The sequence below is a fragment of the Hippopotamus amphibius genome, chromosome 8 (genome assembly GCF_030028045.1).
Source record: "Hippopotamus amphibius kiboko isolate mHipAmp2 chromosome 8, mHipAmp2.hap2, whole genome shotgun sequence".
Classification (NCBI taxonomy): domain Eukaryota; kingdom Metazoa; phylum Chordata; class Mammalia; order Artiodactyla; family Hippopotamidae; genus Hippopotamus; species Hippopotamus amphibius.
The window spans coordinates 34,902,975-34,913,297 of NC_080193.1; the positions used below are offsets into that span (position 1 = coordinate 34,902,975).

General features: G+C 41.2%; 1 long non-coding RNA gene across 2 annotated transcripts; it reads right to left on the reverse strand.

Annotated features, from left to right (window-relative positions):
* Nucleotides 1–262: 262 nt before the first annotated feature.
* Nucleotides 263–9,985, reverse strand: LOC130858038 (uncharacterized). 2 transcript variants are annotated; one of them, XR_009054971.1, is made up of 3 exons: nucleotides 9,939–9,985; nucleotides 2,968–3,024; nucleotides 263–874 (listed from the first exon to the last, which is right to left on the reverse strand). It is a non-coding gene; the product is annotated as an uncharacterized LOC130858038 (long non-coding RNA). The 2 variants fall into 2 exon arrangements; XR_009054970.1 differs by lacking the exon at nucleotides 9,939–9,985 and adding an exon at nucleotides 9,558–9,803.
* Between the last annotated feature and the right edge of the window lie 338 nt (nucleotides 9,986–10,323).

A 10,323-nucleotide genomic window follows, 5' to 3' on the forward strand; every position in this document is an offset into this window, starting at 1 on the left:
GGACAGCATTCCAGCAGCAGGGGAGAGAGCAGTTCATTGTATCTGGTGGCAGTTTGGTTCACTTCTCCTAAAGTGCCTGGACGTCCTGTGACATCAGACATTTGGCTTCTGTCTCCCATGTTCATCCTCAAAGGAGCATGCCACCTGAACCTTACAGAAGGTAACTCAACAACACTTTGAGCTCAGGCAAAGAAACCAAACGAACAAATGAAAAACCCTAACCTCCCCACGCCCACCCCCCCACCCCCAACACCAGAAACAACAAAGAAATCCAGAGCAGTGAAAAATGCAGTGAACAGAGCAAACCAAGTGCACAAAATGGATTTGAAAGATTCACAGAAAAGAATCCTGCAGACCTATTGGGAGACGTCTACGGAGAGGGGGAGGCACAAGTACAAACTCTTTGCAGTATGGTATTGGAAAAATGTAAGTTGTGTGTTTGGGTGGTGTTGGCATTGGCATCAGGGTGGTTGGGGGTTAGGGGGTGGGGGTAGGGGTGTGAATGTGAACGAGAAGAGCCGTGTGAGCAGGGAGTCTTGTCAGCATGAGCTGTTTGAGTCCACAGGTACAGTTCAGAAGAAGGAGACTGTCTCGATCAGTGTGCATTTTCTGCTCTCAGAGATGAGCCATGGTCCCGGGGATGGCATGTATATATATGCCTATCTTCTGTTGCTTGGCAAGGCCACCCGCAGAGGACGACCTGTTTTCCAGGATCTGATTGGAGCCAATAGGGTTAGATCCTGTGGCTGACAGAGGATCTGCCCTGGAGGATCTCCTGCCCTTGAGCAGAAGCAGGTAAGGAAACATCCCCACCGGCTTTCTGGCAGCTGCATCCTGTCCAGCAGCATTTGGGAGCATCCACTTCTCGGAGAATCTGTTGACACACAGAAGGAGACAGAAGGATATCAGATTGGTTTCCGTTCAATTGGGGTTCTTGGTGGATCCCCCTGGACAAACAGCCTAACTTGGAGAAACAGGCACGGCCGTAGTGGCTTTCATGGATGTAGCGCTTGTGCTGCTTAGGTGAGAGCATGGTGGCTCCACTCCATGGATCCAGAGTAGAGGATGCTTCCAATTCCCCTGATGGGCGAGTGGCAGTGTCATGAGCATTTCCAGAGTCTGGTGGTGTGCCAGGCGTATGTAGAAGCTGATGGATGGATGGAAGGATGGATGGATGGATGGATGGTTGGATGAATGAATGGATGGATGGGTGGATGGATGGACGGATGGATGGTTTTCCCTCCTTGGGCCAATGTAGACATTTCCAATTGATAAGATCCATTTTTCAAGGTGGGTGCTGGAGAAAAGTGGTGAATTACACAGTGCACCCCCTCAGCTCTGATGCTCTCAGGCCAACAGGGAGCGAAACCCCTTTTCTACGTTACCTTGTAGTTGAAAACTGCCTCCTGTCCTGTGGGAGGGGCGCATTTGGATTTTCCAATGGTTGGGAGGAGGAGAGTGCCTTTCATTCTACACATTGAGACATGGCAGCCCCAGGCTGGCTGGAGCATTCCTCGCATCTTTCGTTTGATTTTGGAGGTAGTGGGAAGGGTTGGGTCTCTTCCCCTCTCCTATTGTCTAAGGGGGGTAACATTCCCAGGGGTCTCTAAGTTTAGTCTTTCCTGAATGCAGCAACGTAAACCATTCAGCTTTGAGAAGTTGTTGGTCTTGTCCATGAGGGGTGGGCTCCACTCTGGGAAAGGGTCTTCTTGGCAGCATACGGTCCTTGTCTCAATCTGGGATGCCAGTTTGTATAAAGAGGAGGAAAGTGCTGATTGCTAATTAATTTATTAATTTTTTTTTGGCTGCGCTGGGTATTCGTTGCTGTAATATAGTTTTAAATAAGGAAGTTTGATGCTTCCTAACTTGTCCTTTCTCAGCATTGCTTTGACTATTTGGGGTCTTTTGTTTTACAAAGTTTAAAGGTCTTTTTTCTTTTTTTAATATTTTTAATTTATTTATTTATTTTGGCTGCATTGGTTCTTCATTGTTGCACACGGGGTTTCTCTAGTTTGAGAGAGTGGAGACTACTCTTCATTGCAGTGCTTTTAGTTTTCACTGCACTGTCTTCTCTTGTTGCAAAGCACAGGCTCTAGGCTTCTGTTGTTGTGGCACACAGGCTCTGTAGTTGTGGTACACAGGCTTAGTTGCTCCATGGCATGTGGGATCTTCCCGGGCCAGGGAATGAAACCATCCTCTGCATTGGCAGGCGGATTCTTAACCACTGTGCGACCAGGGAAGTCCTCAAAAAAATTTTTTTCTGTGTCTGTGAAAATGCCACTAGATTTTTCATAGAGATTGCACTGAATCCTTAGATGTGTAGTGTTGGCACCTGAACAATATTAATTTTTCGGATCCATGAGCACAGTATATCTTTCCATTTTTTTTTCCTTTGATTTCTTTCATCCAAGTCTTAAAGTTTTTATTGTACGATTATTTCCCTTCCTTGGTAAAATTTATTCCTAACTGTTCTATTGGTTTTGATGCTATTGTGAATGTACAAAGAATAGTGTCTTCAACAAATACTGTTGGGAAAACTGGAAAACTACATGCAGAAAAAATGAAATTAGATCCCTATCTTATAGCACTCACAAATATTAATTAAAATGGATTAAAGACAAACATAAAGACTGATACCCTAAAACTCCTAGAAGGAAACATAGAGAAGAAGTGCCTTAACATTGGTCTTGGCAGTAATTTTTTTGAATATAACCCTAAAAGCATAAGCAACAAAAATAAAAATCAATTCAGTGGATCCACATCTACCTAAATAGTTTTTTGCACAGCAAAAGAAAGAATTAACAAAATGTTAAGGGAGAAAAGAGAAAAGGAGAATATGTTGTCAAGCATATATTGGTAAAAGGTTTGTATCCAAAAATCTATTAATACATTGAACTCATACAACTCAGCAGCAAAAACAGAAAACAAAATCCAATTTAAAAACGGTCAGTTGAATTGAATACATACTTTTCCAAAGTAGACTTCTGAATCGTCAGTGAGAACATGAAAAGATGCTCAACATCCCTAAAAAGCAGGGAAATACAAATCAAAACCACAATGAGATATAATCTCACACCTTTAGAATGGCTATTATCAAGAAGACAAGAGATAAGTGTTGGTGAGAATGTGGAGAAAAGAGAACCTTTGTGCACTGTTGGTGGGGATATAAATAGTTTAGCCACTATGGAGAAACTACAGAGGTTGCTCAAAGAATTTAAATATATGACCATATGCTGCAACAATAACACATCCTGGTATATAGCAAAAGGAAATAAAAAGAGGGTATCAAAAATATATCTGCACTCACATGTTTATTGCATCATTATTCACAACAGATGAATAAATAAAGAAGATGTGGTATTTACACATGGGATATTATTCAGCCTTAAGAAAGAGGGGAAAAAAAGGAAAGAAAGAAGAAAACCCTGCCATTTGAGACATGATGGAGGAGCCTTGAGGGCATTATGCTTAGTGAGAGAAGCCAGAGAAAGATAAATATTATGTGATATTACCTATATATGGACTCTAAAACCAAACCCTTAGAAACAGAGAGTAGAATGGTGGTTACTAGGGGATAAGGACATGAAGAAATTGGGGAAGTGTTATTAAAAGGTACAAACTTGATACTAGAAGATAAGTTATGCAGACTTAATGCACAGCACAGTGGTCAAAAATGACAGTACTGTATTATACATTTCAAAATTGCTAAGATACTGGATCATAAATATTCTCACCAAAAATAAAGTATAATTATGGGATGTGATATAGAATTAAGTAAAGCTATGGTGGTAATCAGACTGCAGCATATAAATGGTTCAGATCACACTGTAAACTTTTAAAAGATTAAAAGTAGAACTGTAAAACCTTATATGTATGTGTATTCTAAAAGAGCCAAACTCAGAGAAACAGAGAATAGAATGGTGGTTGCCAGGGCCTGGGGAGTGGGGAAAATGAGAAATTGGTGGTCAAAGAGTATAAACCTCCAGTTATAAGATGAGAAAGTTCTGGGAAATTTAATGTACATCATGGTGAGTACAGTTAAAAAACTTATAATATCCTTGCAAGGTGCTAAGAGCATAGATCTCAAACATTTTCATCACACAAAAAATAAAGCATTAAATAACCTTATGGTCATTGTTTCACAATATACAGGTTATCAAACAACCATGCTGCACGCTTTAAGCTTACCAAGTGTTATGTCAATTATATCTCAATAAAGCCAGAAAAAATATTTCAAGATGGTAATAACAAAGCATGAAAACAAGCACAGGCTTTTCTGAACAAAGGAGAGTGTGATAGCAAAAGTGTCACACCTGTGGGGCTGGCCCTTGTTGAACCTGCAAAAACACACCTAAACCCTGCCCACTTGTCACCATCTCCACGGCTAACAACCTGCCTGAGCTCCCACCTGGGTCACTACAGCAATCTCCTAATTGGCCCCCAGATTCTCCTTTTGCCCGTTAGACAATTCGTGAGACCGCAGCCAGAGTACGTCAGATAATGTCCCTCCTCTGCTTAAAACCCTTCCCTGGCATTTCACCCAGAGTAGAAGCCAAAGTCCTTCCAATGGCTGACAAGCCTGTTCACAACCCCCAGGACTCTCTCCCTTGCTCACTTACTGCAAACACACAGCATTCCTGACGGTCGTCAAACAAGCCAGGCACGTCCCTTCCTTGTGGCATGTTCCCTTGCTCTTCCCTCTGCTTGGAATCTCTTTGCCAACGGTGCACACTCTGCGTGCCCTCCCTCACAGCTTTTAAGTCTTACTCATTCACAGATATTTACTGAGCACAGACTACGTGCCAGACACTATTCGAGGCATAGATGGTTGTTGCATCCAGCGTCTCTCTAATCATTACTGAGGTGCAGCATCGTTTCATAAACTCTCTGTCGATTTTTTTTTCGAAAAAAATTTTTGGAAAAAAATAAATAGATAATATGGGAGTGTGGGAATCTTTCAGACATAAATCCAAATAGTTGATATAAATGTTGTAACTATCAGGGATGTGGAGCATAGCTTCCCACTCCTTAAACGTGGTCTGTGCATAGTGACATCCTTCCCAAAGTAGAGACAGAATGGACTGGGGGGGAGAGGAACTTTACAGAGGAGGAAACTGACAAGCCCCCACTCAGCCAGGGACCGGGGTCACATCAACAGTAATTAGTCACCCTCAGAGCTTTTGCCCTGCGTGTGCGCTGTTGTGAACTACATTTACCCTCTGTGGTTTTCCCCTCCAAGAACACAAAGGTCCAGGCTAATCATGGGGGAGATTCCAGGTAAATCTCAAGTGGAGAACATGCTACAAAATTCCTGGCAAGTACCCCTGAAAATTGTCTCCATCATCAAAAACAAGAGATGTCTCAGAACCTCTAACAATGGAGACATGACCACTAAATACAGTGAGCTATCCTAAATGAGATTCTAGAGAACAAAAAGGTAAAACCAAGAACTCTGAAAAAAGAGTGGACTGTAGTTAATAATCACATATCAACATTGGTTCATTAATTATAACCATGTACTCTAATTATCGGAGATGGTATTAAAATAGGACACTTGGTCAGAGCTACTTGTGGAATCCTGCACTCTCCTTGCAAAATTTTTATAAATCTGAGACTATTTCCAATTAAAATATATTAATCAAATACATCAAATTTTGACTTTTTCTAACACTTTATTTATATGTTGTCCTACTAGTATTAACCAATAAAAATTTCCACTGTTACCTACTTCTATTATTTTTAAAAATTGGATTTATGACACAATGACGTAATAACCCAAGATAACACATAATTTCCTGTAGCACCCATATTACACACTTTATGTTAAATTATTAATGCCCCTGTGTATAATTATTTATTATACATTATGTTATTTAGAAGTATTCTTGGTTGTTACTGTTTTACTGGAACGGCTGTGTCCTGGGTTCAACCTCTAAAAAGCCTGTCACCATAGATGTAGGCCAGGATTCAGACTGAAGTGAGTCTATTTCACTTCATGGCTGAACATATTCAACAGGTCAGTTTATAAAACAAAAATAAAATGACTAATGATTTATTGTGATGGGCTCACATTCCAAGAATGCTTGTTTTAGTTTTGTTTCCATGTTTACATTTCAGGACTAACAGCACAAAATCAACTATTTTGTCAATACAAGTTCAGAATAATGAGAAAAGTTGTGACCACAAAGATTCAATTTATAATCATGATTTTTTTTCTAATCAGATGTGTTTTAAAAATATTCAAACTCATCACTGCCTAGGTGATAGAAGAAGGTGGCAAAATCAGAGGACCAACAGTAGCAAATTATCTTGAAAGTGATTTCAGATGCTGCCACATTCTGTGCCAGAAATAAGTTGCCTTTTAAAAGATCACATGGAATTACTGGAAATTCGAACCTCAGAATCTCTCAATTAGTCAAAATTACATGTTATTACAATGTCCATCCATATAGTTAGAATGTAAGTCAAGATTAAAAGTGATCGGTTCCTATATGTTTACTACAATTCAAAAGAAATACACAGTGCGCCTAAGAAATCAGGTTAGATATTAAATACAGTTGAAAACATAAAAAGCAAATACTTGGACTTCCCTGGTGGTGCAGTGGTTAAGAATCCGCCTGCCAATGCAGGGGACACAGGTTCAATCCCTGGTCCAGGAAGATCCCACATGCCTCAGAGCAACTAAGCCCGTGCACCGTAACTACTGAGCCTGTGCTCTACAGCCCATGAGCCACAGCTACTGAGCCCGTGTGCTGCAACTACTGAAGCCCAAGCTCCTAGAGCCCATGCTCTGTAATGAGAAGCCACTGCAATGACAAGCTGCACATAGCAATGAAGACTAGCCCCTGTCTGCCACAACTAGAGAAAGCCCATGAAGACCCAACACAGCCAAAAATAAATAAATAAATACGTAATAAATAAATCTTAAAAAAAAAAACCAAATACTTTTCCTTGCTTTGATTGTACAAAAGAAGTTAAACAAGCATATCACATGATAAGGTATGTTCATGTTAAGAACACTTTCATCTTCCTCAAAAAACTAAAACTAGAGTTGCCATGTGATCCTGCAATCCCACTCCTGGGTATATATCTATGGAAAACTCTAATTTGAAAAGACACATGCACCCCAATGTTCATAGCAGCACTATTCACAATAGCCAAGACATGGGAGCAACTTAAGTGCCATCGACAGATGAATGGATAAAGATGATGTGGTACATATACACAATGAAATACTATTCAGCCATGAAAAAGAATAAAATAAGGCCATTTGCAGCAACATGGATGGACCAGAGATTATCATACTAAGAGAAATAAGTCAGACAGAGAAAGATAAATATCCTATGATATCACTTATGTGTGGAATCTAAAATAGGACACAAATGAACTTATCTACAAAACAGAAACAGAGCCACATAGAGAACAGACTTGTGGTTACTGGGGGGGCAGGAGGTGGGGAAGGATTGGGACTTTAGGGTTAGCAGATGCAAACTATTATATATAAGATGGATCAACAAGGTTTCCTGTAATAAACCATAATGGAAAAGAATATAAAAAAGAATGCATATATATTTATAACTGAAATCACTGTGCTGTACAGCAGAACTTAACACAACATTGTAAATCAACTATACTTCAATTTTTTTTAAAAAAAGAACACTTCCATCACCGCAGAAAAAATTCAAAAGAAATACATGTATTAATTGTATTGAAATAAAAGAAAAAAACTGATATGATGTAACTCAGTGAAAGCGTGAAATCCTGAACACTGGATCACCAGGTAACTCCCAAAATAGTGTACAATTTATAAACATGCTTTGTGAATTCAGTGAGTAGATTGGATATTTTCATACCTGTTCTAAAAAGTACTTTAAACACTCATAAGAATGCATCAAGATCAAAGGCAATCAGCAGCTACCATCCCATGAAAATTAATGAATTTAGCAAATATTAATATGTATGTGCACTTATTTATGGCATATATTAGTATATGATATAAAACAAAAGTCAAATACTATAGTACTATATTAATATTTAAAGTAAAATCATATCAGGAAATGCACTGTGGTGAAATCAGAAGCATCTTGGTATAAATGTATTACAAATATTTACACAGGATTCATGATGGGATGATACTGTGAACCAAGTGGAAATTGCTAAGAAAGTTCTCCGTGGAAAAATCCTGACTGTGTATGAAATGCATGCTTATTAGAAGGCCTATCCCCTTGTTTACAATGAGAGAAAACACCTTTGAAATGTGTTAGAAGAATGAAAAGCTTTAACAAGACATAAGCATACACCTTCTGATATAAAAAATAAAGAAAAAGAAAAGGAAATAAATGGGGAATGAAGAATCTACAGATAAAAATATCAAATTTTTTGGACTTCCTAGGTGGTGCGGTGGTTAAGAATCTGCCTGTTAATGCAGGGAACGTGGGTTCAAGCCCTGCTCTGGGACGGTTCCACATGCCACGGAGCAACTAAGCCCATGCGCCACAACTATTGAGCCTGTGCTCTAGAGCCCATAAGCCACAAATATTGAGCCTGTGTGCTGCAACTATTGAAGCCCACGTACCTAGAGCCCGTGCTCCACAACAAAAGAAGCCACGGCAATGAGGAGCCCGCGCACCACAATGAAGAGTAGCCTCCGCTCGCAGCAACTAGAGAAAGCCCGTGTGCAGCAACGAGGACCCAACAGTCAATAAATAAATAAAATGAATAAATAAATAAACCAAAAAACAGTACAGAAAAGATCTACTATTAAAAAAATTATATATATATATATATAATTTTTTTAACGTTTTTGCCACGCTGAGGGGCTTGTAAGATCCAGTCCCCCACCAGGGATCAAACCCAGGCCCCCTGCACTGGCAGCACAGTCTTAATCTCTGGACCATCAGGGAAGTCCCCAAAATATCGATTCTTATGGGAAAGGAGCTTACGATAAAAAAATAAAATTATAGATACCCTAATTTACCATTTGAATAGAGATATACAAAATTAATCTAAATGCCTTCAGATTTTGAATTTATTAGGAGAAAGTTTGTTTGCAATGAAAGCATCTAATTTACAGAAAGCACCCACTGTCTTGGCTCTTACATATATTGAAGTTTTAATATATTTCATCTTAAATTGTCTTAAGTAGTATGCGATGTATAGTACCTGAAAAATCGCAACTGTGTTTGGATCTTCTAAAGGTGATTCACAATATTTTCATTATATTCTTATAAAAAAATTGGTAGTGGCCTGGCTATTATTATTTTTAATACTTCCAGTTGCATTGGAATTCTGCAAAAGACGTTTCAATGATCTAACACTTACAAATATCTAAGATGCTCACTGTTACCAGAAACTATCAAGCATGGCAAAATCTTAATCTGGAAACAAGGTAAGTTAAGAAGTATATTTTAAATATATTTCAGATAATTTGTGTTCCTTTAAAGCCAGGAAAGTAAAATGATAGAAAATTCTGATTTTGACATACGTAAAATATGAATCTTAAAGCAATGGGTTTTAACACACCTCCTCTTTACTTTTGTCAGTATCTTTTCAACTACCTTTAGAATCTCTCCGTATTGTCCGCACAGAACCAGCGGGTGAAGAGCTCCGTGCCCTCGAGGACCTGGGGAGGCCAACACTGTCCCAGCCACTAAGGCAAGCAGAGGTGTTGACAACCTCCGGAGGGCAGGTGAGGAAACAGGAACGGAAGCACGTCGGTAACGTAACTTTCCCTTCTGCCCAGGGTTTTGCGTCCCCCAGGCCGGTCCCGAGTCCCCGCTCATCCCCCCACCCCCGCCCCCCGGCTGCAGGGTCCCCGCTACCGCATCCCCTCCACGACGACACACCTGGGCAGGCTCCCCCACGGCTGCCTGTCCGCCCGCCCCGCCCCGCCCCGCCCCGCCCCCACACCGGCCCCGGTGTACCACCAGCCCGGCTACCTCATCACCTCCTCAGACGCGGCGCGCGGCCCGGAGCGCTCTCCTCCTGCGGACGCGGGCGGACGCGCGCACGCACCTGGCGCGAAGCCACCGCGCCGCCTCCTCGCTCCTCCTGACGGAAAAGCAGCTCGGCCCCCAGGGAAGCCGCGAGGTGCGCATGCGCCCGCCCCCAGAAACCAGAGCGCTTCCGGCGCTACCTGCCGACCACTGAGAGCAGAGCAGGGCACTCGGACTCAGTATTTGGAGAAGGACAAGCGCCCCCTCCTGGCCAGGATGCAAAGTCACTCGATATGTCAACGCCTCAGCCTCTCTGCTGAAGGGGCCCGTGTCCTGCCTGGGACATGCCTCACTCCTTGGAGTCATAGCCTGGAGAACAAGGGAGTCA